This window comes from Leuciscus leuciscus (genome assembly GCF_965113295.1).
Source record: "Leuciscus leuciscus genome assembly, chromosome: 2".
Classification (NCBI taxonomy): domain Eukaryota; kingdom Metazoa; phylum Chordata; class Actinopteri; order Cypriniformes; family Leuciscidae; genus Leuciscus; species Leuciscus leuciscus.
In genome coordinates, this window is record NC_138726.1 from 9,168,733 (window position 1) to 9,174,626 (window position 5,894).

The 5,894-nt window shown below is 38.4% G+C and overlaps 1 long non-coding RNA gene across 1 annotated transcript; it reads left to right on the forward strand.

Annotated features, from left to right (window-relative positions):
• The first annotated feature begins 113 nt into the window (after positions 1 to 113).
• On the forward strand, positions 114 to 1,686 carry LOC309492391. The gene is made up of 3 exons (XR_014203524.1): positions 114 to 520; positions 1,024 to 1,098; positions 1,230 to 1,686. It is a non-coding gene; the product is annotated as an uncharacterized lncRNA (long non-coding RNA).
• Positions 1,687 to 5,894: the final 4,208 nt, after the last annotated feature.

Here is a 5,894-nt window from a genome sequence, read left to right on the forward strand (position 1 = left end):
TGCCACTTGACATGGCTGCTTTGATTGACAGCACCAGTAACCAATCAGCTGTTGTGCCTGGGTTGTCCCTCAACCCTCCCCCACCAGGATTCCCCTCCTCTTACAAGCACGCGCGGCGTGCACGGAGATATGAACCACTGGCTGCGTTCCAAACCGCATACTTCCGTACTATGTAGTATGGGAAAAAGAATAGGCGAGCGAAAAAGTATGTACGAATCCAAAAGAGTAGGCGAGAATTACCTGGGTGACGTATTAATTATCGCGAGATTCGGGCTTAAGTGCGTTCGAATATGCCTACTTTCCTACTATATAGTAGGCGAAAACAGTACGTGAAGGAAGCAGTACGTTCGAAACATCAGTATTCATAAAAGAGTAGGCGAGAAGTTCCCGGATGGCTTACTGCTTCCACACAGATTTTTGAGTGCTGATCCGATGGATACTTTTCTATCCCAGGAGGCCACGCGAGAGGACACGTCATTATCAAACATAGCAGAGATCAGCGACGCGGGTGCTTTCAAATGTGAGTAAACACGGTTCCTTGTGTTAAAATTGCATGTGTTGAACTACTGTAGAGTAAACTGTTGAATTGTTGAAGGTGTAAAGACGTTACACAGTATAGTATAGTTGTGATTTTGCTGTAAAAACACGTTTTATTATGTATAACGTTAGCTAACAGGGGAGCTCCAGTAAGGACACGTAAGTTACGTCTCTAACGTGGATTTACATAAACCATATACATCTTAAAGACGCTTATTTTAAATGTCTATTTACATCTGACAGGAAAATCTTCAGTAAGTTGCAGAAGAGCACATCACAACATGAAATAGACATCTGAGTGATGAATGTGTGCTAGAACAAATCTATAAAGTAACTAAACATAAGTTATCTATTTTATTTGTCCATTATGTTGATAAATTGAGGAACATTTATGTTGGATAAAAAGTTAAAACAACCTCAACATGTAAATGTAGTGTTGAGCTCATAAATCACAGAGGTAATGTGAATCTTGTCTGGATGTTACAGGGTCGGATGAACAGATGTGTGTTTATCCAGTGGAGAGTGGCTCATGAAGCTGAATGCTGCCATCAAAGGCTTTGAGTGAGTATACTACAGAAATGAATAACAACAACTATTTAAATATTAAGTTGTAGTTTATTTTAATTATTGTAATTTCAAACAGAGCTATTACAGCACTTTTCTGATTCTTGATTTCTGTGCATTTGCTGCAGATCTTTTGTGGTGGAGCAGGACCTGCAAGGAAAGATGATGGCGGCATTTGTGAAAAACAACGTTTTTGTCTTCTAAATAATACTGAAATCAAATGACATTGTGCGGTTAAAATGACTGTTTTTGTGTTATGTTTGTGCATTTTTGTAGGATCTGAAATGTCAGCAGGCTGGTGTGAGCACTGAGGATGAGGAGCCCAGAGCTGAATCCTGGAGATGGTGCCATGGATGAGACCTTCCAGCACTCCACCTGCCCTCAGATTGTGAAGCACAACGCATCACGCAACAACCTCAGGCACGAAAGCACGGCTCACCTCTGGCGGTCAGCTGATTCATCAGAATAAAACCGCAGAATGGGAACCGCTGTGTTGAGATGGCAGAAGGATGTGGGGTTCAGTGCCTGTAGCCTACATACATAACTGTAGTTTGAATAAAGCTTTGTTTCATGTGTTGACTTGTATATGCATTTGTTTATTGTGTGATGGTGACTTTGATTCATTCTTTTACTAATTTATTAATATTTCTCATTGTTGTCAGTAAATAAAATATAATTATTTAATTAATGCTTTATTTATTGTTTGAATGAAAATGTAGATATGTTTACTATATACACATCTAGAGTGTATTCATGCATAGCTATGTCATATGACACATTACATTTTGTTTGTTTTATTGAATTATTTTCAGTAAAAAGTAATATAATTAAGTATTGGTCAGCATTTATCGTTGTTATTATTGTATGTTTTGGGGTGGGATAGCAATGCAATTCATTCTGGGGTAATATTCATTTTTAATATCATTATACTTAAATTTTTCGAGTATAAAATCAACAGTTTTCTCTAAAGGCGAATCTTGGCACAGCTGCCCATCTCCTTTGTGCAGACATTACAAACGCTGAAGAAAACCGTTCTAGGTAGGGCTGTCGAGTTACTGGTGTTATGAGGTATGTGTGTATATATATATATATATATATATATACACACATATATCAATCATGGGTTTGCATACATAATATGAGATTTTATACACAGGAAAAAAGAACCTACAAGGTTGAATATCGTAATATATATTTTCTTAAATAATTAGTTATAATACACTTAAAAAATTCATTTTTTTGTTATTTATAGGCCTAGGCCTGAGGGATGAAACGAGAGTTAAATTCAGCAAGAAAAAGAGGAAAACATAAAGCAGTTTGCCACTTTTGCTTGTGGATGAAAATGTTTGGATATAAAATAAAGAAATTAACAACATATTCAAGAGATGACAATTTGGGGATTTTGTAATAAAAATAAATTATATCGTTAAGGATATAACGGTGGGTCACATTAGTAGGGTTAAATATAAGAACTTAAATCAACCCTAAATGTATTCACAAAATAAATGGGCAGCAGTTTCTTCAAAAAGACCACAAAATGAGCAAGTTTAATCAATATCAAGATATTTACAGATAGATGTTCAAATCTTTTAAGTTGTGGCTCTTGTGATAACGCGTCGTAGGTCACATGACAACGTCAACATGGCAGATGTCCGGTTCGCATTCATACTCAACGAGATCTGGCTATAAAGTACCTACTCTTTTAGCGCTCGTTAAGTAAGTACTTATTGAAATTAAGTACCTACTCATTGAGTATGCGGTTTGGAACGCAGCAGTGTCTGAATCCATAACACCCATAACATGGATTCCCATCTTTCGTAGCGGTTACTAAAATAATCTCAATTTGATATTTAATCTATTACTTTAGTCACATCCAATTTGAAAGAAACAAATGTTGTAGTTTATGCTATAGTGAAACTTAAGATCGCTACTGATTGGTTGAGTGCAGAGCTTGACATTAACACCCGCCAAATGCGGGTGGATTTTGCTCGTGGCGGGTAACGCAGTCACTCCAACTAGCCACTTTGGCGGGTTGAATAATTGTAGTCTTTTCAAAAGGCATCTGAAATAAGCCATACTGCAGTGTGACACTACGAAGCTGCCCTGCATCAAGTGCATAACTTATATTCCACGGACATATTAGAAAGTCAAGCAAATATTTCCATTTTTCTGTCATGAGTGGACGAGGCTAAACTTCCGTGAACGAGCGCCACGGAGCGCATGCGCACCGAACAGACGGAGCGCAATAATTCTGACTAAAATATACATTAACACTAAATTATAAATATATTTTGCTAATATATTTGTTGTTGAATATTTGTTGTTGCTGGTGAACATTAATGTGCTAGAGAATTTCAAACCTACGTGTATTTTTATGATATCAGTTTTGTTTTTATTTATTTTCATTTTAAGTTTAGTAAATTTACTTTAAAAAGCATTATTTTGTTTTTAGATTGTAACGTTTCAATGTTAGAGTGTAATGTGATTTGACCCCTTTTTTTGGATAGACTGCAAGGTTGCATTGTTTGTTTTAGCTTCAATATGAACATTGTTTGTAGGACAATATTGATCAGGAAATGAAATAAATAAAAATAAATATTAAATACAGATTTTTTTTAATTCAAATAGAAAAAAAAAATACTGAGGTAATACCATCACCATTTAGCCCAAAAATTCTGATTTCTTTGGCAATAGGCTATTGCCCAATCTTATGGCATGCATTAAATGCTGAATTTTCCATTTTTGGCTAAGCAGTAGGCTAATGATACATTATTATCCCTGTTAAATGGTTATTTAACAATTAGCCGTTCTGCATTAATAATTCAGTTTGTTTGCTGAATTTATGTAGTCTTGATTTGGGTGTGTACAGTGGTTTTACATTTAAAAGGGTTGTAAATCTAGTTCAAGTACATTTTAGCACAAGCAACTTTTGTTAGGTAATTTCACAACAACAAATATGTGGCTAGTAAAAATGCTGTGTGGCTAGTAACTTTGGAAAACCACTAGCCATGTTGGCTAGTGAGCAAAAAAGTTAATGTCAAGCCCTGGTTGAGTGTAAAGATTAGGAGTTGCGTTGAGCGATAGGCTAATTTATTCGAGCACGCGCAAGAGCACGCGCTTGTCAACTTATTGGTTGCAATCTGAAACATCACCGCTAGAGGCCGCTGAAAACTACATACAGCTCCTTTAAGTGGCTTGGAAATGCCACAAAAAAACCTAAAACTGTTTTTTTAAACCTAAAAGCGCCAGGTAAACTCCGAATGACACGACAGACAGCACTTTCCATCAAGTTCTCCGCATCTCCAATAGTGTAAAGGAAAGAGCCACTCGCAAATAATCTTAAGGCAATGCAAACAGTTTGTGCTGTAGTTAAAGCCCGACTCCGACAAGTCGAAAATAAGTGTGCGTTTCCAACAAATAAATCATGTAAACGACAATCTCACCAGTCACGAGAAAAAAAATATATCTCAGAAAGTGCACTATTGTAACGCAAAATCTCAGTTCTTCGTACCTCAGGGCCCGTTCTTCGTACGTCGCTAACTCAGGCTACGTTCACACTGCAGGCTGAAACGACCCAATTCCGATTTTTTTGCCCCTATGCGACCTGGATCTGATCTTTTCATGACAGTCTGAACGACACAGATCCGATCTTTTCAAATGCGACCCAGGCCACTTGGGTATGTGGTCCCAAATCCGATACATATCCGATCTTTTCAAATGCGACTTCAGTCTGAACGGCCAGGTCGCATTTATCCGACCCGCACGTCATTGATACGCGAAAAACGTCATAATTCTGCGTTGAAGTAGTCGTCGGTTTGAAAACGTTTAACGGACTGCATATTCGTCGAGCTGAGGTAAATCTGCCGAACGGGTCGACCTCGACGAGCCCGTTAATTAAAAAAAAAAAAAAAAAATCCCACGGCCATTATATATACGTTATGTTAACTTATTTGTGCTGAATCTGATATTAGATAAGTCAGCGGCTGCTGTCTGGCTCTTGTGTAACGGTCGCTGCGCGCGCTCGTGTGTGTGTGTGTGAGAATCACAGTTAAAGTTTAGCTACTTCCGCAAACAACAAGTGACGTCGTTGACCGTTGAGTACTCTTCTGCGCATGCGGGTCACTTCTGGGTCATTTCACGTTCACACAGGAGATCACAAAAGGTCGCATTTAATTGGAAATGTGAACGGCCTTGCAAAAAAATCTAATTTTTTCAAAAAATCGGAATTGAGCATTAAGCCCTGCAGTGTGAACGTAGCCTCAGTTAGCTGGATTTGATTATTGGCGATTTGGCATGATCTGGGATTGTTTGGTTCTTCGACGCTCCTCCTGGACTTGCTGTCATAGCAACAGGTGCGCAAGCTTATTTCATGTTAACAGGATTAGATCCCGGCTTCATAAGCGGAGCTGATACTGTACCAGCCATTTGGATTATAGACATACTTAATTTAATGCAGCAACAAATTATTTACAGTGTAGCAAGATTATTTAAAACTCATTTACCTGTAATTAAGGTGTTGCTGTTACTGGTCCCTGGCTTTAGGTCTAAAGGCCTATTTATACTTCTGCGTCGAACTTACGCCGTAGCTACGTCGTAGGCTGTGCTTAGCGCGCGTACCCTTTGGCGTACCCTGATGCGCACCTCTCCAAAAATGTAACAACGCGTCAATTCTACGCGGACGCAAGCGCTGTGATTGGTCTGTTAGAACCCCTCCCTCGGGTTTCACATGGTCCCTCTGCATGAGTAATTGCGCGTCAACGCGGACAACGACGCAGAAGTATAAATTAAAACCA